The following is a 22,201-nucleotide window of genomic DNA, read 5'->3' on the forward strand; positions in this document are numbered from 1 at the left end:
CTGGGAGATTCAGTAGCAAGCTCTGAAGGAAACATTGATTGATTCTGTTAGAGAGGCATGTGGTGAGGTTGTCTGCAAGGATAGAAAAATCAGAACTCCCTGGTGGACACAGGAAGTTAAAGAGGCAGTGAAGGAAAAGAAGAAAGCATATCAAAAGTTCCTGGCAAATAAGTCAGCTTGTGCTCTTAGAGAATACAGAGACAAATGTAAGAAAGCTAAACACTGTTAAACTAGCTAAACAAAAGTCATGGGAAGACTTTGGTAAGAACATAGAAAATAAATATCAAGAAGGTAGCAAGATATTCTTGAGGTTGTTGAAGCAGCTGAGAAATGTAGGAACGAGTGCTGTAAAAGGAATTAGAGATGATAAAGGTGATATGAAAACTGGAGAAAAAGATATCCTTGAAGTATGGAGTAATTACTTCGAAAAATTGCTAAATGAAACTAGCAGTGATGAGAGCACAGTGATAAAAAAACACTGACAGGCATGCAATCAGGAATACATATCCATGCTTGAAGTAGAAAAAGACATCAAAAGTCTGAAATGTGGAAAGGCAGCTGGAGCAGATGATATTAGAACAGAAATGCTCAAGTATGAAGGTATAAAAGTTTTACAGTGGCTACACTGCATAATTCAGAGGGCCTGAACAGAAGGATAGATTCCAGGTGATTGGAGTAGAGCTCTCATAGTAGCCATATATAAAAAGGAAAATAAAACTGATTGTGAGAATTACAGAGGTATTTCTCTACCGAGTGTTCCTGGTAAGATTTATGCCAGTATACTTGAGAAACGGTTGAGAAGAGAAGCTTGGTGAGGAACAAGCTGGATGCAGGCCAAATAGAGACTGTCAAGATCAGATATTCACTTTACGACAAATAGTTGAAAAGTCATGGGAATATAACAAAGATCTATATTTAAGTTTTGTAGATCTGGAAAAAGCATAGGATAAAGTGCCAAGAGAAAAGCTATTAAAGCGCTACAGTTGTATGGTATCAATGGAGCATTACATCAAGCAATACTTAGTCTTTATTTGAGTTGTAAGTCAGCAGTTAGAACTGAAGTACAGGGAGATGGTTTAATGTTAAATCTGGTGTCAGACAAGGATGCACATTATCACCTCTGTTATTCATTATCTATATGGATCACATTATGAAGGAAAGTGGTATTAAACATGATATCAAAATTGGAGATGTTAATGTCAGCTCCTTGCTTTATGCAGATGAAGTTATACTTCATCTGCATAAATTGATGTAATGTAAATTTTTCATGTAGTACTATCATAACCTTTACACCCCTTGAGGGTGTACGGTTTTAAATATCGCACATCAGTTTTTAACCTCAGCATAAATTTATGGAATAGCATACAAATACAAACATTTTCTCTATGTAGCTCTTATAATGCTGTTGATAAAAACCTAAAGAAAGGAACATGGCATTTAATTTCTAATCACAGCATGAAATGGTGCAACATGATTCCCCTTAGAATGCTTGCTTATATCTAGAAGAGCTATTCTCTTAATCAATGACTCCTCTCTCACTGACTCCCTCCAATTGCTTTCCCATAGATGGTCTCCATTGTCTTTTTTAGAGGTATTTTCATGGATGCTGCTCCACTGAAATGGCTAGGGCCATTAGCATTCTTCCACTCTCCTCTATTCACATACAAACATGAGCAACTGCTAGTGAAAATCCAATACTGTTCAGCTTCAAAATCACCAAACTCTCATCCCCTTCTTTCATTACACGTACTTCTGTCCTCTGGAACAGTTTTTCCCATACAGTTTCTCCCCAAGAAACATGGCCTCCAACTCTTCAAGAAGCACATAAATAGATTCCTTTCTTCTCTCTAATCACTTGTCCCCCCCCCCCTCAAACACACCACATTGTCATGTTAGAGGCCTCAAGATCTCTTGTGTGTGTGGGGGGGGGTAATAAAAACACATTAACTCTAATTCTACCATAAAGGTTCAGATGCTGAATATTATTCATAATGTAAACCTATTCAATGGTATTAACTCATAGCACCATATAAGGACAACATGAATTATTATGCTGCTACTATTCCAGTAAATTCAATATCAACATCTTTGAAGAAGTGCTTGTCACATAACAATCAGTCACAGACCTGTTAGCCAGTCTCTAAAGGAGATAGCAGAGCCTTTTCTTTCAGAAACTTGGATTTATCACTCACAAAACAAAAAACTAGCCAGAAAATACATGTAATTCAGGGGTCATAATATAGTTATCTCAGTCTTGGTTGCTGCAGCTGTAATTCAAATCAAACCAAACTGAACACAAGTAAATGATTATAAACAATCATAAAAAAATGTGCATTTCATAAGCACATATTTGTATAATGGCATCACTAACAGATTAAATGAACCTAGAGTAGTTTTGGCTTACGTATGTAATTTCCTCTAATTCTACCATTAAAATTATCTAACCAAAACAACTTAAAAAATTTCAAGTTAATCTATACCAAATTTCGTGAACTGGGGAAGAATCATTACATTTTGAATCATTTTGCTAATAAGAATGATTCAATTATTACAAAAATGAGTCAAGTCTAAGCCAGTTTAACAATAGAAATACTGCATCGAATTGTGCTAACTTATTTCAAATTGGTTTGCCAATAAACGTGATCGATTTATTGAGAGGATGAAAATTTTTATTTTCAGATAGGTTGCAAAATAAAAGCAGTTCAATCATAGCACAAAAATGGAAAATTATCATTTCTTGGATATGATATGATAATGAGAATATGAAACTATCTGATAAATAATCCTGGAGAATTATTTATCAGATAGTTTTGAATCTAGAACTAGGTTTTTTTTTTATTATTATTTATTTGACACCTTCAGGGAGTCCATAGACTCATCGACAGCAGGTGTGAGATATTCATAAGTGAGTTGAGATGGATTGAGATATTCATAAGTGAATATCCCAATCCACCAACTGACCACAACTACACCAACGCTATCTACCGCCGACCACCACTGGTATTTCCACAGACAATCACAAACATCCTTGCCCATGGCAGGATTCAAACCCACAGCCTTTTCGCTGGAGAGCGGATATGCTAACCACTTAGCCAGCCAGGCTGGCAAGTTTAAGAATCAAAAATATCATGCTGACATCCATTATACTAAATAAGCATTACATTTAGCATGCGCTTATAACTACTTATACACAAGAGACTGAAGTGCAATTTTTGATTCTACTCTATCATCATTATTCAAAGACTTCCAATAAGTGGTGAATCAATGAATATTTTTCACGAAGCAACACTACTGGTTTCCCATTTTAAATAAAAATGGATTCACTGACAAAAGAACTTTAATAAAAATAGATGAATATAGTAAAAATTATAATATGCAACTTCAGCTAATTTTTAGCTTATATACTCTACATATAATTTTTGTTATATCTAAAAGACTTATCACAGTTTAACTGACATCATTATACAAATTCTAAATATAAAATTTAGAATTTGTATAATTTAAAATATGCAACGTGAAAATATATGAGGCTGTGGCCAGAAGTGGAGAACACATGGCTGTTCAATCTATCTCTATAATAAATTTAGTTAAATCCTTTATCCAAGTGTGAGCAAACAAAGTTTGCACCTGAAAATATCTTCAGGACTGAGGTAAGGTAGTACAACACCGGGAAACTTGTAGCAAAGGTGGTGGTGGTGTCCACCTTTGCTGCGAGTTTCCCGGTGTTGTACTACCTTACCTCAGTCCTGAAGATATTTTCAGGCACAAACTTTGTTTGCTCACACTTGGATAAAGGATTAAACTAAATTTATTATAGTCTAACCAAGTGAAAAATAAACTTTCAACTTCAATCTATCTTCTTCAATTCAAATGCTTCAAAATTAAACAAATCCATTCAGAAAAGGTTTGACAATACTGAATCAATGAATATTTTTCACGAAGCAACACTACTGGTTCCCCATTTTAAATAAAAATGGATTCAGTGACAAAAGAACTATAGATAAGATAAAAAATGTAACATGGATCAAAGAAGTCTATGGTGAAAACTAGGGAATTCAGTTATTTCAAATTTAAATGCAACACTGAATGGATAGACAGGAAAGAGTATCATAATTCTGGTAGATAGATCACTATAGGCTCCTTAAAAAGGTTACCTCTTGGCCTGTGGAAGTCACTAACTAAAACCTTATAACCCTAGATACGCTTCCAGATATATGGACTACCAAAAATTCATAAACAAAATGTACCATTACATCCTATTGTGTATGGCATTGATTTGTCCATATAGAAATTAGCCAAACACTTAGCTAAAGTGTTCACACAATATATTGGCAGCACATCTTCACACATAAAAAAGCTAGTATAGAAAACCTCACACTCCAACATATTGACATAATAGTTAATTTCAATGTTTCCTCTTTATTCCCTAATGTCCCATTCAAAGATACCTTAGACCTCATTCAAGCCATAATTTCCTCCCAATATCTCAACCCTGTTTCAGTTCACCATGAAGTCAGGCTATTTCGTTTAGCAAGGAAAATTCTACAAACAGATAGAGGGAACAGCCATGTGTTCTCCACTCCTGGCCAACTTCATGAAGACCTTTGAAGAAAAAGCCTTAAACTGCCAAACATAAACCTACTATATGGTTATGCTACATTGATGATGTTTCTCCATTTGGCCACATGCCTTGGATATGCTAAACAATTTCTTAACACATCTAAATCAACATTCCAGGATCTAGTTTACCTTAGCTTCTTCCTTCCCTAGACACTGATTATACACCAGCCTGATGGATCCCTGGCATTCTGCATTTATATAGATACATAGACTGGGTTCGATTCTTGTTGTGATGAAGGGAATCTCTATATGAACTTTTTCAATTGAATGTGAATTTGTACACATCTTTATGTTGGAACACAGCATAAGTAATGACTAGTCAGCATCCTGAGCAAAAATCAAGTAGATACCATTATTATTAGATGGCCCTTTTCTTCAAATTTTTCCAAAACATTCCTATTATGCCTGGTGGGATTCGTTTCCTACTCCGCTGTTCATATCACAAACAAGGACCACTTTTCCATTTTCTTTTTATGTCAGTTGCCTGCTCTAATGACAAAAAAATTCCTCCATATATTCCTCAGAAGAACCTTCTGTGAGACCATTTCTCCATTTTGAAGTTTGTCCACATAACTGTACTTGAAACTGCTTTCCAATTAAGTTTATCTTCATATTGGGTGTTGGATGCTGTTACTACTCCTTCCATTCCTTGATTATCATTGTCCAAATGATCACAAGGAATGCACTGCCAAATTCAAATCTGTCACATGGTTTCTGATTTAAAACTATAAAAGAAGTTATAACAGTTATAAGTCATCAAAGAGAAAGCAGACATAGAATATGCAGGAAATACCAGAAGGTACATGTAGAGAAATTCACAGACAGATAGGAGAGGGATGAATAAGAGTGGAAGCAAGAAACACAGTGAATAGAGGATATGGTAAACGGTAAACAGCAGACCAGAAAAAAGCAAGTAAGGCTAGAAGTAAGCAGAATGCTAAGTACCTAGTAAGAGGTGCAAAGAATTGTGCCCAGTTAAATCAAAACCAATGGAATATTAATAACCTAGGGCCAGCAGAATGGATGGTAACTATCTGGAAGAGGATGTTTAAGTTAATAACTTTACAAGAAAGTTTCTTAATAAAGTAAGTTCTCTTAGGAATCTAGCCAATAAAGATAATGTCCGTTAAAAAGGATTGCATCTACGAATTTGTCCAAAGTATCTGCTTACTATTATTGTTTGGGAAAAACTCATAGAATAGTCTGTCCAAAAGAGACCACTGACTGAAACTATTGCCAGAAGTCTACCCTTAGTATTATTCCTCAAAGCACAAAGAAGTGCATTTGCTCAAGCCTTGTATAGTTGCACTGCACAAAGAAGTGCAGTGCAACTATACAAGGCTTGAGCAAATGCAAATGGAAGGACATAATTTTAACCATTCATAAATAATGAGGTATTACAAATCTTCAAGAAAGTGAATTACTAGTAAATTCATCAGCTGTAATAATCAGTAAATAATCAGACATCCTTAAGCTAAGAAGAGTAAGTCGCTCTGAGTAATTCTATTACAGAAGGCCAGAAGATGCGTTTATCATGTAAAAAGAATGTTACAGAACTAATTCTCAGAACCAACATAGAATACAGTATTCCACTCAACACTGTAGTGTGTAAATTAACTATCTCTATACTTGTAAAACTGCACTCACACAGTGAACAGCAGCCTCAATAAATGAAAGAGTTAACAGTCGAGTAAGATTAAATGTTGACAGAAGTTTATTACTATATTTGAGATAAGCTACTTAAGATTGTAAAAATTAAATGAGTGGACAACATGTCTAAGCTAAATAACTTGTTCAGGTGCTTTTAATTACAGATAGTAATTATCTACTGTCCGCGCGGTTAGCCTAGTGGCTTTGCGCTTCGCAACCATATGCTTGGGGAAGGAGTGTCCCAGGTTCGATTCCCGTCCACGACGTGAGGAGTTTAAGGATCTTCCTCAGCCATAGCCAAGTTAGCCGGTCTTGGGCGTGGGCCGCAGGGTTTTTTCCGCCAGTTTATCTGAGGTTTTTCATCCCGCAAGCAGGCAAACCGGCCCCGTGAACACACAGGCTACAGTCATAAATACTTACGGCAAGGAAGGCAACGGGAAACCACCTTGCTCATAATCATCTCTCCCAAGAATGGTAGCATATAGCTATCATCCCGCGGCCGTATGGCAGATGGGAACCAGAAGAAGAATTATCTACTCATTGAATAGAAAATCACTGTTATTTGAAATGTCTGAACAATGAATTATAATGTGGCAGGAAACTAATTACTAGCTATTTTTAAATAGTTTTATCATCATTAAATTGTTGATGTTATATATTAGTGTCATTCCTGAATTTTCAACAACACTTGCTGTTTAGCGAAGGAGTAACCCGCTTTCGCAATAATGTGAAGACTGACTTTTCCTAACCACTCAAGATCACATACTGTGAAGTTTACGATCTTAACAAGTGTGGCAATGCAGGCTATATTATAAACCAATTAAGATAAATTCTATGTTTGGTAGGTAATTATTTAAATCATTAAAAGGTGTGTGCTAACATTAATGAGACATTCACCATATGTGAATAACCAGCACATTTTAGGAGTAAAAGAATAGGCACCAATAGAAATATTCATTAAAGGCAAATAATTACCAATAATTTATAGTTGACATATTATGTGTGACTAATAAGTTTCTGGGAATGGGGGTAAGAAGAAGAAAATCTAAATACAAATACTTTTTCATTTTTTTTTTTTTTTTTTTTTTTTACTAAATGTTGATTCCATCCACAAGAGGCTGGTTAGCTGGTTACAACCTACAGACATTTGTATGTGGATGGATAGATAATTGGGAAAGGAGAAACTTGTGCCTGTTTGATCTGAAGACCTGTGCATTTTATTCTTTGGGAAACACATAAAAGGGAAAACCATTCCAGAATACAGCAGTAGAAGAAATGAAAGAGGAGGAAGTGAAATTTTTGTGGGTTTGGTGTTGAATTGCGAAAGAATGTTGGGTGGAAGCTAATGTGTGTGAAAGTAGGTAAACTGAACTGGTAAGAAATTGATCATTAATCAACCTAATTGGTCTCTTCTGTAATGAGTCAAGTATTTTTTAGGGAGAATTATTATATGGCATCTCCATGAAATCAAAACACTAATCAGGGAGACCCACACTAACCATTATTCCCAGAATACCTATCATACCTCTCTTTAGACTTATTCACCACCGGGGCACTCAACTACCCATGCAATTCATTCCACTCATTCAACACTCTCCAAGTAAAGAACCTAGTTTGCACACCATTACCAACTATACTCTTACACTACTTCCATGGGCATGCTCTCCTGATATTCATGTATTGAAAAATTTCTTTTGTGTCAATCTTATAGAATCCTTTTAATAACTTATAGGTTTCTATCATATCCTCTTTCCTCTGCCTGTCAACTAAACTCTGCAACCCACATACACTCTCAGTCTATCCTCATAGGGAGCATTCCATAGACATGTCACCAGCTTAATCACTTGTCTCTGAATCCTCTTCATCACCTACTGATCTCTAAAAAACCCAGATACCAAATTTATGAACAGCAGTCAAGATGTGGATGAATCATAGCCTTATAAAGTAGGATAATAATCTCCCTTGTTTTACTTATTAGTGTTTTTCAACATCCAAGTAATCCCCCAAACTATTTTGGCAACTTTTGCAATATGTCTACTGAACTTCAAATCTCTAACCTACATCACTCTCAGATCCCTAGCCTCATCAATTTCCTGTAATCCAATACCATCAATATGATACAAAGTATGTAATAACAAATTGATGATCATTGTCCTTGGCCCAGACTACTGATTTATTTAAATCATTCTGCAGGATATGTTCATCACCTTTATCAATTGTCCTCCCCAGTTTTGCATAACCAGCAAACAACTGAATATTCCCCTCTCAAATCTTTCATTATGTAATTAATATACAAAATAAAGAGCAGTGGCCCTGGATAGACACCCTCATCTGTCTTGATTTCACTCCACTGTATAGTTGTACAGAATCCCTTTAGTAAATCATAAGACATCAGAGTATGGCTGAAAGATACCCTTCTTCTTTACGTAATCTCTTAGGGGTACAATCCCAAATGAGAGCAATATTTGATAGTTGGGTGTAGTTGCAATTTGTATAGGGTTAATAGCTGCTCAGAGGTAAAGTAAAGACTTGATTAAAAGAGGAATCATAATTTGTTTGGATGCCAAGAAGTGATCTCATTTTGTCCGGAGATTTGAGTGTTGTCTAAAGTAATCAGTAATCTGCTGTTTACCTGACAACACCTGGAAGGAATTTGCCATTCTGATAATTGATGGGTAAGTACAGTTACATAGTGTTGCACCAGAAGTCAGTTGATATGAAAGGGTCAGTTAAGTGAATGGTCTCTGTTTCGAAGAATCACCGTTTTGAAAGTTGGATAAACAGTAGATTACTGTACAAGAAGGAAATGGTTATTTTTTGTGAGAAATAAAACAGAACTGTGTTTTGCTAACACTAAAATTGACAGGATAATCTGATCTTCAGCGACGAAAAAACTTGGAAATCAAATTGCAGGTTGTAAAGGCTATGTTCTGAAGTTGCGATTTGTAGAGCGTAAGGTTTGCTAAATTAAAAGGAGTACAATGTGCAGTCATTAATGAAAAAAAATGAAATCAAATTGCAGGTTGTAAAGGCTATGTTCTGAAGTTGCGATTTGTAGAGCGTAAGGTTTGCTAAATTAAAAGGAGTACAATGTGCAGTCATTAATGAAAAAAAATGTGTATTGAACTGGTGGTCAACTGAAGTTGGTAACTGATTGTAGAAAGTTTTTCAACATATATAATGCACAGCATTATACATGTCTGAAAGGGGATGTGTTTTGCATTATGGGATACTAAGGCAACTGACCAGAAATGTTACCAAAACTTAGTATAAATGTTGCAGAGCAGCAAAAGAAAGAAAAATGTTCTGTGACATGGTTGCCAACCTCCTTTTAGGAGATGACACTTGAAGAAGAAGGCAACTGATGTGAATTCATTAGTCTCTATATAAAAGTAGCTCTAGATGTGAAGATACTGCATATGCAAACTATTTGCTTACACTTGGGTAATGGATTAAGCAATATAATTTCTTGAAGTTGGAAAGAGAAGATGGCAGAAGTAAAAGTTGGTCCTTGTTGGAAATCTAAACAGCAGAAATAACAGGAAATGATTCACAAACAGAAATGTTTTGGGAAATTTTGGAGAAAATAGCAAAGCCAATAATAATTGTAAGTGCCTGTTTGATTTCTGCTCAGCACACAAACTAGTTATTACTAACACCATGTTCCAACATAAAAATGGGCACAAATTCACATCAAGAGGACAAGAAAAAAGAAAAGTCTCATTGACTATGTTATTGTTGATAATGATGTTTCCCCACTGGTTCAGGACATAAGCATATATAGATTTGAAATTGGAGGTGGTCACCATTTAGTTGAGAGCAGGTTAAAACTGAATTTAATATTGAAAAGAAAAGTGTGTAAGAAAGTTTTAAAATGAATCAAAGTTGAGCAACTTTCAGGTGTGAACTGTAGACCAAAATACACAAATATTATTCATGAAAAAATGAAAGAGTTTGAAAACAGGAACCACAAAACACAAAGGTTTTGTCTCTAAGATGTGTGTTTTTCAAACACACACCTAGAGATTTAGCTGCAAACACTGAAGAAAACATTGATTCAGACAGAGGCATGTGGTGAAGTTATCTGCAATGATAGAAAAATCAGAACTCCATGGTGGACTCAGGAAGTTAAAGAGGCAGTAAAGGAAAAGAAGAATGCACATTGAAAGTTATTGGAAAATAAGTCATTTGTGCTCTTAAGAGAATATAAAGACAAATATAAGAAAGCAACACAGTACATAAAACTATATAAACAGAAGTCACTGGAAGACTTTGGTAAAAACATAGAAAATAAATATCTGGAAGGTGGGAAAATATTCTGGAGGCTATTGTAAAATTTTGGAAATGGAGGAAAGAGTACTGTAAAAGGAATCAGAGATGATAATGGTGACATAAAAACTTCATTTTCAATTGAAGGAAGCACTTTGCAGCTTATTTTTGGCATATCTGAATTGCCAGCATCACTCCTCTTGCACTTTGGAGCCATTATTAAGTAAAATAAGGGTTATTTGAACACAAGCACTGTTATACCACAACAGTCTAATAACACCAAGACAGCTACTAAATGACTAAGGGGGGGAGGTAACATGTGGATATGCTGGACAAAGGGATGATTCACATCCTGGGGATGTCAGTGAGATTCTGAGTAGTGAGATTTCATCACACTACTCAGAATGGCATGCAATGAATACTTATGAATTGCATAATATCTGGAATTTTCCATTTAATATTTTTGGACCAGAGCTGACTGTAGTTGACAAACCACAGAAAGCAACCTGCAGATAAGGGGGACTACTGTATAAATTTTACAGTGGCTGCACTAGTGAAGCATAATATATAGCCTTTCCCATTCATCCTAACAGAGCAAATGCTGTTATAATTAACTGTCTAGAGGCATTAGGTAGCATCCCAACCACTGGACTTACCCAGCAAAGGCTAGTAACCTGTCTTAGGGAAATTTAATATACTTTCAAGTTCTCAGTCAAAGAAAAGTCAGACAGACTATCAGGAAAATTGAACTAAACAAACAACTAACAAAAAAATGAACAACTAAACTGGAAGAAAGAACATATAATGAAAATCACAACCTGGAATGTAAGGAGCATCTTACACACAAAGAAGAGAAACTTGATGAACAAGTTCCTCTTCTTTGTGTGTATCAATAGTAATAGCAATGAAGAAAAAGCAAAAAAGGTGGCAAAGAAACTAATAAATATAATGATACACAAATCTAAAAACAATATTGTATAACTACCGAACTGAAAGACTAATAGAAATTAGACTCAAACCATTAAGAGGTCACATAATAATTGGAGCATGTGCGCCAGAAGAGGGGGAAAGAAGAAGACAGTAAACCTTATACAATGAACTGCAGAAAGTCATAGAAAAAACAAATAAATCAGATTATTTACTACAAGCAGAGGATTTAAATTATAAACATAAAACATAACGTTATTTAAACATAGCAAAAGAAAAGAAATAAACATGGTTAGCCAGAGGATGTAAGTCAGTTATTAACTACATTATTGCAAATATAGGTTTTGAATGAAATTCTATGATACTGACAAAAATCTGATTTAAACCGAAATGGCTAAAAATTAATAAAGTGGAAAATAACTATCAACTGAGTTACAAAATTTCTTCCATTACAAGAGTCCCATACTAGGCAACAATATCAGAAATGCACTGATTTAAAAACAGAAACCATACATGAATCAAATGGTATGGAAGAGGAATGGGAAAATCAAACAAATCTTGCAAAAACAGCACTACTGGGACAAAGAAATAGAAAAGATAATAATAATAAAAGCAAGTTACCAGAAATGGCTTAATTCCAAGATAATAGAAGCAAAAATAGAGTACAAAAGAACCAGTGCAAGTGCAAAACAAGAAGCAGGGAAAAATCAGAGAGAGAGATGAAACAATTTTGTAACTGAAAATTAGAAAAGGATAAAACTAAGCCAGATCAAAAACTTATAAAATACATGAACAAAGAAACAAAAGAAAATATAAAAATACAAACAATAGATTAAAAAAATGGGTAACTTATTTTGGAAACCTCTGGACTGATGATAATAAAGAAGTAAAATTTTATACAAGAAAGAATGATCTAACAGATAATATGTCAGAAGTAAAAAATATAATAAGATGAAAAAAAGGAAAACACCAGGAATAAAGCAATATAAGCACGGAACTATACAAAAATGCAGGTGAAAATTTTAATAAAAAATGTCTGAAATTCTTTAACGTGGTCTGGATTTCTGGGAAAAACTCCAAGCTCTTGAGGAAAAAAAGAAAAAAGCACTTATCCTAATTTATATATACACACATACACATAAAATTACTGCAATAACTATAGGGGAATTCATCTTCTGCTAAATGCAGAGTACAAAATATATGCAGGAATATTAAAAGAGAAATTAACAGTATTATAGAAGACAAACTACTAGAAGGACAGAATAAATTCTGAAAAGGCTGATCTTGCAGACTCAATTTTCACTCTAAAAATACTAATTAAAAAGCAAAGAGATTTTCAAAAAAAAACATACAAAGCCTCCAACTGATTATGAAAAAGCTTTTGATTAAATTAATAGACAAAGTTATTTAAATTAATAACTGATCTAGTGGTCTGAAAAGTTCTCGGCCTAACAATGAAAAAAGAAATTTATAATTTCAAAATTATTTTTATTTTTCAACATAATCTCCCTTAAGACTAATACATTTATTCCAATGATGCTTCAGCTTCATTATCCTGTCCCTGTGGTGGTTCTCAGCAAGATCCACAAATTATCCCTCTACAGCTGCAATTACCTCTTGATTCGAAGAAAAACGCTGACCAGCAAGGAAGAGTTTTAGTTTTGGAAAGAGATAGAGGTCAGAGGGAGCCAAATCTCGGGAATAGGGTGGATGTTCCAACAATTCATAGTGCAGATCCCTTAATTTTCCCATTGCCAAAACACCTCTATGGGAAGGTGCATTGTCCTGATGAAAGATGATTTTTTTTTCTTCTGCAAACCAGGTTTTTCCTCACGAATTTTTTCGCCTAGTCTGGTTAAAAGATCAGAAAATTACCCTTTTATTAAATTACCCTTTATTAAAAAAAATGCGCATCCAAAAACACTGATGCCATGACCTTGTCTTCTTTGATGCTGAACAACCAGCTTCTGTCCACTAATTTGACTACTGTTTGGATTCTGGTGTGTAATGGTGAATCAAAGTCTCATCCATAGTAATAAATCAACACACAAAATCAGTTTTATTCTTGTTTAAATACTCCAAGCACTCTTCAGAGATTTTCATGCAAGTGCATTTTTGATCTGCTGTGAGCAAGCATGGCACCCATCTTGCGCAAAGCTTTTTCATTTGCAATTCTTCATGTAAAATATATCCTACACGTTCTTTTGAAATGCCTATAGTCTCAGCAATTTCAGGCACTTTGACTCGCCAGTCATCCAATACCATATTGTGCACTTGATCAATGGTGTTGTTACACTTTTAGAACGTCCTTCACATGGATCATCTTGAAGGCTGGTAGGGCCACATTTAAACTCAGCAGCCCATTTCTTAATTGTCGAAAACGAAGGAGAAGAGTGACCATAAACTTTCATGAACTTTGAATGAATTTCTTTTAGTGTTAAATCTTCTTTTATAAAGAATTTTATAACTGCACGATACTCAATTTTATCCATTTCAAGGGATACAGACAACACTTTTGCTTTAGACAGCTGTATAAAACAAACTATTTGCAAATGTTTTGAATGACTTGCAATTTCAAATGGATGCTTATGACAGATGTTGAAAGATCGGAATAACATTTCCAACTTAGAAAAAAAAAAATCTTGCCGAAAGTGTTGACATTTATGGTCGAGACCGAGAACTTTTCAGACCGCCCTAGTAAATATACCAAACCACCTCTTCGAGTTTATTCAAGAAATTTACACAGGAAATATAACGGCAGTCAGAACAAATATCAGAATGGAAAGATATATCCAGAGGAGTATGGTAAGGATGTATTATGGTAAGGTAAATATGACCTCTCCATTGCTTCTGCCTTAGTATCACCACTCTGGGTCTGCCTCCCACTGACGAGACCTCAATAAAGGTCGAAACAGGTCTGGGGAGTCGCCCTTCCCTATCACATTTGCTTTTTAATATATACATATATATATATATATATATATATATATATATATATATATACGCACAAATAAAATTATAACAAACTGGTAACAGCATAGTCCATTTGGTATACAAATAAACCCACAAATATGGATAGATACACTATTATTTGTGGATGATCAAATTGTATTAGCTACATCAGAAGATGATCTATAGAGATCAGTAAAATCATTAAATGAATTTCAGAACAATAATACAAGAATATCCGAAGTAAAGACAAAAAATAATGTCTTTCAAAGGAGAAAACCCAATAAGAAGTAAAATAATGATAGATAATAAAATATTAGAACAAGTCAATAATTTTAAATACCTGGGATGTAACTTATCATATGAAGATGAAAAAGATATTGACATTAAAATATCAAATTTTGTTTAAGTAAATGGCATAATAAATAATATATTTAAGCCATCCTTGGTACAAAATCACACCAGAATCAGACTAAATAACATTCTGTTTAAAGTAACTTTGTTATATGGAAGTGAAACATGGACCATAAAAAAAAAGAATGAAAAATAGATTCAAACAGCAGAAATAAAATTTCTCAGATAAACAGCTGGATATACAAAGTGGAACCACAAAACAAATTAACCATTATATAAGTAAATATAAAGATAAAGAAAATGGTTAGAACATCTAAATCAAATAAATGTAGCTTAATCCTTTATCCAAGTGTAAGCAAACAAAGTTTGCACCTGAAAATATCTTCAGGACTGAGGTAAGGTGGTACATCCCTTGGCAATTCGCAGCAAAGGTGGGCCAAGCTCTCATCACTCCTTGTCTCAGTATCTCCCATAATGCAAAACACATCTCCTTGTGGACATGTATACTGCTATGCATTAAGAGAAGGGCCACTACCCAGTTTGGTTTCGACCTTTATTGAGGTCTCATGAGTGGAAGGCAGACCTAGAGTGGTGATGATACTAAGGCAGAAGCAATGGAGAGGTCATATTTACCTATACGAGTTGCCAACTGGTGTACCACCTTATTATTAAATTACTCTGGATTTAGAGAAAGATGTTGAAATTTTTTTTTTTTACTTGGTTAGACTATAATAAATTTAGTTTAATCCTTTATCCAAGTGTAAGCAAATAAAGTTTGCACCTGAAAAAATCTTCAGTATGTAAATATGACCTCTCCATTGCTTCTGCCTTAGTATCACCACTCTGGGTCTGCCTTCCACTGACAAGACCTCAAAAAGGTCGAAACCGGTCTGGGTAGTCATTCTTCCCTTAATGCATAGCAATATACATGTCTGCAAGGAGATGTGCTTTGCATTATGGGTGATATTGAAACAAGGAGTGATGAGACTTGGTCCACCTTTGCTGCGAGTTGCCAAGGGATGTACCACCTTACCTCAGTCCTGAAGATATTTTCAGGTGCAAACTTTGTTTGCTTACACTTGGATAAAGGATTAAACTACATTTATTATAGTCTAACCAAGTGCAAAATAAACTTCCAATATCTAAATCAAATGGATATTACAATAGCAGACTGTAAAAATAACATATGGATATAAAATAAATGGAAAAAGAAGAATTAGAAGACCAAGAAAGCAATGTCATGAGACTAGAACAGGCCACTTGGCCTAAAATACATGATAGGAAGAAAAAAGAGACAGTAGCTGTCTCTTTTTTCTTAATTCAGAAGACCTAGATGGAGGGTAAAATTCTGGATAACTGGAGTAGAGCTCACATAGTACCCATCTACGCATAGTAACTATATAGCTCACATAAAATAGTACCCATATAAAAAAGGGAAATAAAATTTAATGTTAAAATTACAGAGGTATTTCCCAACTGATTGTTACTCTATGATTTATGAGAATATACTTGAGAAATGGCTAAGAAGAATTGTGGAAGGGAAGCTTGGTGATTCAGGCCAAACAGAGGTTGTAAGGATCAGATTATCACTTTAAGACAAATAGTTGAGAAATCATTGGAATATAACAAGATCTGTATTTAAGTTTTGTAGATCTGAAAAAGACATATGAAAGGTGCCAAGAGAAGAGCTATTCAAAACACTACAGTTATATGGTGTAAATGGGACACTGTATCCAGCAACACTTATCCAATATTTGAGTTGCAAGTTAGTGGTTAAAACTGAAAGAGATATACAGGAAGATGGTTTGATATTAAAATCAAGTTGAAAGTTTATTTTTCACTTGGTTAGACTATAATAAATTTAGTTTAATCCTTTATCCAAGTGTGAGCAAACAAAGTTTGCGCCTGAAAGTATCTTCTGGAACTGGGGTAAGGTGGTACTAACACTGGGCAACTCGTTGCAAAGGTGGAGCAAGCTAACAGCACTCCTATCTCAGTATCTCTCATAATGCAAAACACATCTCCTTACGGATATGTCTAATGTTATGCATTAAGGGAAGGGCCACTACCCAGACTAGTTTCAACCTTTATTGAGGTCAAAACTAGTCTGGATAGTGGCCCTTCCCTTAATGCATAACATCAGACATATCTGCAAGGAGATGTGTTTTGCATTATGGGAGATACTGAGATAGGAGTGCTGTTAGCTTGCTCCACCTTTGCAACGAGTTGCCCGGTGTTGTAACACCTTATCCCAGTCCTGAAGATACTTTCAGGCACACACTTTGTTTGCTCACACTTGGATAAAGGATTAAACTAAATTTATTATTATTAAAATCAAGTGTCAGACAAGGATGTACATTATTCCCTGTTTTATTCATTCTCTATATGGATCACATTATGAAGGAAAGCAGCGTTAAACATCTGATTTCAAAACTGGAAATGTTAATATCAGCTCTACTTTGTGCAGATTATGTGTAACTTCTAATTAAATCCAATACAAGTCTGCAGGATTCCTCAACTAAATTAACTGCTATAATAAATTTGGTATGAAAATCAGCAACAAAAATGCAAAGACAATGAAAATAGACAAAAATACTGAAAACATCGACTGCATCCTGAATGGAGAACCTATGCAAATAAAGCATTTCAGCTGTACATTTATATAGAATAGGAAAAAAATGAGTCAAAACACAAATCTAGCTGTATAAGACAGTGTTCAAACTAATTTTAACTTATGGATCTGAGAGATGGATTAGAAATAAAACACTTGATCAAAGACTAGAGACAGATTAGCAAAGTGAACAGATGGCACCACTGTCAGTATCATATTAAAAATGAGGATATTAGGAAAGAACTTAACATTGTTAGCATTCAGGAATGTGTTAGTAGAGCTAATTTCAGGTGATATAGTCACTTAAATATAATGGGAAAGGAAAAATTAAAAAAAGGAACAAAACAAGTGTTCTTTGCCAAGTCGACAGGAAAAAGACCCAGAGGAAGACCAAAATCTAGGTGGATTGATAGAGGAAAAAAGTGTCTTAGAAGACAGAAATATAAGATCTGATAATGTTGGAGCTTTGACAGATAACAGATTAATTTGAAGTAAAATTTTTGATAGGAAGTTAGTAATGATATAACTTTTCATGTAGTACTACCAGGAATTTGATGATGATGATTACATAATTTCTTGACAAGTTTAATTTACACTTCTAAAACTAGGTTGCCAGTCAGAAAGTTGGCAACCTAGTTGTAGAAGTCATTTTACAAGCCAAATGATGGGAGCTTACTTATCAGGCCTTTGTACCAAACAAAGTCAAAAAAGGTCTTGGAGATGAGTGTGGCACTTCAGATTCACAAATTTTCCCATGGTATCAGTCCAGAGATAGGTGACTCATGCATGTAGCTCCCCTGTAGATTGGCAGTAGTGGAATCCATACTGGCAGTCGTTTATTAGTTAGGCGTCTTCACAGTAGTGTGAGAGTTGAGTGTTTATGGTTCTCTCTATTACTTTGGAGAGGACTGAGGTGAGAGAGAGAGAGAGAGACTGGATGGTAGTGAGCTTTTTTCTATGGGATACATGCCAGTGGAATACAACAGATAAAAAGATGACATAAGAAAGGAGTCAATTCTGAAGACAAACCTGAACAATTGGAAGAATGATATCACAGGATCATGAGACTTTTTTAGGTCTGATTTGGACAGTATTCTTCTGATCTCTTTCTGACAAAAGGACAGAGTGGGCATTCAATGTTGGGTGGAGAAGTATTTTACAAAAGTTATGACCAATTACTTGGGCAAAAGACACTAGAAAGATTAACTGCAATTTGGGCATGATGCAAGTTTCCTGCTTCTGGTTCTTTCTTTCAAAAATCAGTTATGGATGGTTGATGGTCTTGCAGCAGTTGCAGGCCTTGGTATAAGCAATAAAGGAAGACAGAGTTCTTGATGAAGGCCAGTTTTTTTTAATCTCACACACACAAAATCACAAGACCTATAGCTGACCAGTGATGAGTGTAGGCAAGTTGTGGTATGTTTGATTCTTTGCTTGTATAGCCTTAGTGCACTTTTTGGAGAACCAAGGCGGGATGGCAATTTAGAATAAAGTGGAGAATAAATATGTTTCCATACCAGTAAGTCTTACTTCACTTATAAATTCAGTGCATAGGTTTGGATTGGAAAGCCAACGACAATAGTCCAACCAAGGGAATGAGGCATACAAGATGCAAAGGTCATCCTACTCGACATTTTTATTGTGAGACAACTGTTGATTGTGAGTGGCTCTGTGAGTGTTGTTTGATGGGAGAAGGATAAGCACTAAATTTGGATCAGAATTACCAAGAACACAATATAGCAGTTGTGGTGTACTTGGAAGGGTCACCAGTGAGAAAGAGATCCAAAGTGTTAAGGAAATAGTTGGGATTATCTGGTATTTTGGGAGGTACACGAACAATTGCATAAGGTCATTAGTGACAGCAAATGTCTCGATATCACTACCTGCTTGGTCTGTGCTACTGGAGGAAGAAATCAAGTTGTATTGTGAACATTAAAATCTCTGAGGAAAACTTTGCCATTGGGAAAATGGGAATGAAGAAAATCAACATTCAAGGAGAGAAAGTGAAAGAGTTCTGAATGGTTGGTGGCACTGGGAGAGACAGCAGATGAATTTGACTGAGTGGAGCAGAGAAATAATTTAGGCGATTCTTGGTTGGATGCCCTCTCTGGCATAGTATATCAGAGTGACTATTCAGCAATGGTGACATCTGACACGTAGCTCAGCTCTGTAAATAGGATTAATATTCTTTGTTGTAGTTTCATCTTATGATTATGCGATGCATTGATGATGACCAGTTAGCTTCTGATAAAAATATTTGCCGTAATAAAATTACTATATTCTTGTGAATACATGTCTAATAAATATTATCATATCACAAGTTCCCTTAAAAATTCATTATCAGTACAGATGCAACATTTGAGTTGAAAGGAGTGAAAGAGTGTATAGCTGGGAAACCTAAAATGGGTACCATTTGAGTTTCTGCCAGGAAAAGTAGGTGGAATTTTGCTGACTGAAGATGGAAGTGAACGTTGTTGATGTTAGAAATGAGAAGACCACGTATATCTGTGAAATGGGTTTGGAAAGTTCTGTTGGATTTGTTGTTGACCACTTGGGGAACACAAGTTTCTTATGTAGTGCCCTATATATGTAGTTTCCTATATTTCACACTAATATTTTTTTTTTTTTTTTTTGTAGTTAATGATCCACCCATACTGACCATTTCAACATTTTTCTTCTAGCTATTGAAAGAGTTGATGGGTTTGTTCCTGCTGGGTGAAGGTTAGACCAGGCTGTGGTCATACACACAATCATATAATAATGCATGCTTTTATGATGTGCAGTACGACAAAAAAAACTGAGTTGAGGGAGAAATATTGCAAAATACAAATAGCTAACCATATAACAGGGTTCATACATTTACTGGTAACTTGATCAATGGCTGGAGTGGAATTAGTAAAAGGATGCTTGATGGATGAAATTCATTACGATTCATGAACGTATGGCTAACGTGAATGCAAATAGATATAAATGGTAAATAGGCTGAACTGGAAAGGAAATTGATAATAGAAACATTGAACACATTGACACTTGGGTGAAGATGAGCTACTGGATGTTATAAATATAATTAGGTATTTTTGGTTTGAGTGAGATAAAATGGAAAAATCACCAAAAGTGGAACTTAAGAAGAAGCTATGTTTTTTTTATTTTTAGAAAAGGAGCAGATGACCAGTCCAAAAATGGCATTGATTTTTAATCATCAAGAGTTAATGACAAAGTGTAATGAAATTAGTGACAAAATGATAATGCTTGTATCTGATATCTTAATGTGATGGAAAACAGATCTCACTTATCCAGATATATGCACCACAACAAGGTTGATATGGAGGAAAAGGCATTATTTGAGGAGCTGGAAGATATTATTCAAAACAACACCATAATCATTTTAGACCATAATGCACAAATTGGAAATGACAGAATAAGAACAGAAAAGTTTGGGGCCATTTGGTTTGTTGGTTGATGAAATGATGACAGAAAAACTATTAGATTTTTTTGTATCAGAAATGATTTGATATGCATGGAAATGATCTGCATGGAAAAATAAATGCAGCAATTAAAAAGGGAGAAAGTTGAATCTGTGTATGTTGAAACAAGACTAAGTAAAGCAAGAATTTCAGTCTCAGATAACAATGATAAATAAAATATATAAAATAATTTCAGAGGAAAAGATAAAAAAGGTTAAATTAATACTAAGTTTGAAGAAGACATTAATGCAAACAAGAAAATATTATATGGATTAATGAAGGACAGAAGCAGCAACAATGAGATCCAGGTTTTTAAATAAACAAAAGTGAAAATCTTGTGACTACTAGAAGGAAAATTAGGATGTGATATTGTTATTTTTGAGGATGGTTAAACAAAAATGAAAATTTTGTCTGAAATTGTCCTGACATCGTCATACTGATCTAGTGAAAGAAGGTAATTATTATTATTATTTGAGACCTTTAGGGAGTCAAGGATCATCAAGGGAGGCTGTAAATTACCTGTCCCAGCTATCATACCTTCCCTTAAATTCATTTACACTAGATACACTCACTACCTCCTAAGGGCAAATTATTCCACTCACTCACTGCTCTCTGGGAGAAAAACCTAGCTCTTACTTTCTTGACAGAGAACAACCTTAATTTCCATGGATGCCCCCATGTTCTCTCCCCACCTTCCATATAACCAAAAATTTCATCATTTAAAATGCCATAACACCCATTCAAAAGTTTATATACCTCTATCACATCACTCCTCTTTCTCCTGTTAACCAGTCTGCAATCCACATACTCACAATCTGTCCTCATAATCTAAATCCATTAATCCAGATATAATCTTTGTAACTCTTCTTTGCACCCTTTCCACAGCTTCTTTATCCCCTTGGAACCTGAGAGACCAAATTTGCACACAGTAATCCAGGTGTGGTCTTATCAAAGCCTCATAAAGAGGCAAAATTACTTCCTTATCCTTACATGTCAAGGTTCGCTTCAATAGCAATTATCCTCTGAGTTGTATTTGCAACTTTTGCTATGTGACCTTTGAACTTTAAATTCTTATCCACCAATACCAAGATCCCTTTCCTCTTCAGTTTCTTGTAGCATAACCCTGCTAATATAATATGCCGCTGAAACTCTAATCATGCCAAAGTGCCTAACTTTACACTTACTAACATTAAACTGACAGCCATTTTTGTTTGCCCAGATTTTCAGTCTATTCAAATCATTTTGTAATTGCCGAATATCAGTAGCATCCCTAATTGCCTTGCCTATCTTCGCATCATCAGCAAACAATTGCAAATCTGATGATAGACCCTGCTTGATGTCATTAATGTATTGAACA

General features: G+C 34.9%; 1 protein-coding gene across 5 annotated transcripts in view; it reads right to left on the bottom strand.

The window, feature by feature from the left end:
• Positions 1-22,201, bottom strand: part of LOC150100889 (syntaxin-binding protein 5-like) — a 710,057-nt gene that overhangs the window by 565,883 nt on the left and 121,973 nt on the right. The gene's annotated exons all lie outside the window — the stretch shown is intronic.

The sequence above is a fragment of the Typopeltis vanoorti genome, chromosome 12 (assembly GCF_054136105.1).
Source record: "Typopeltis vanoorti isolate ZY-2024b chromosome 12, IOZ_Tvanoo_1.0, whole genome shotgun sequence".
Lineage (NCBI taxonomy): Eukaryota > Metazoa > Arthropoda > Arachnida > Uropygi > Thelyphonidae > Typopeltis > Typopeltis vanoorti.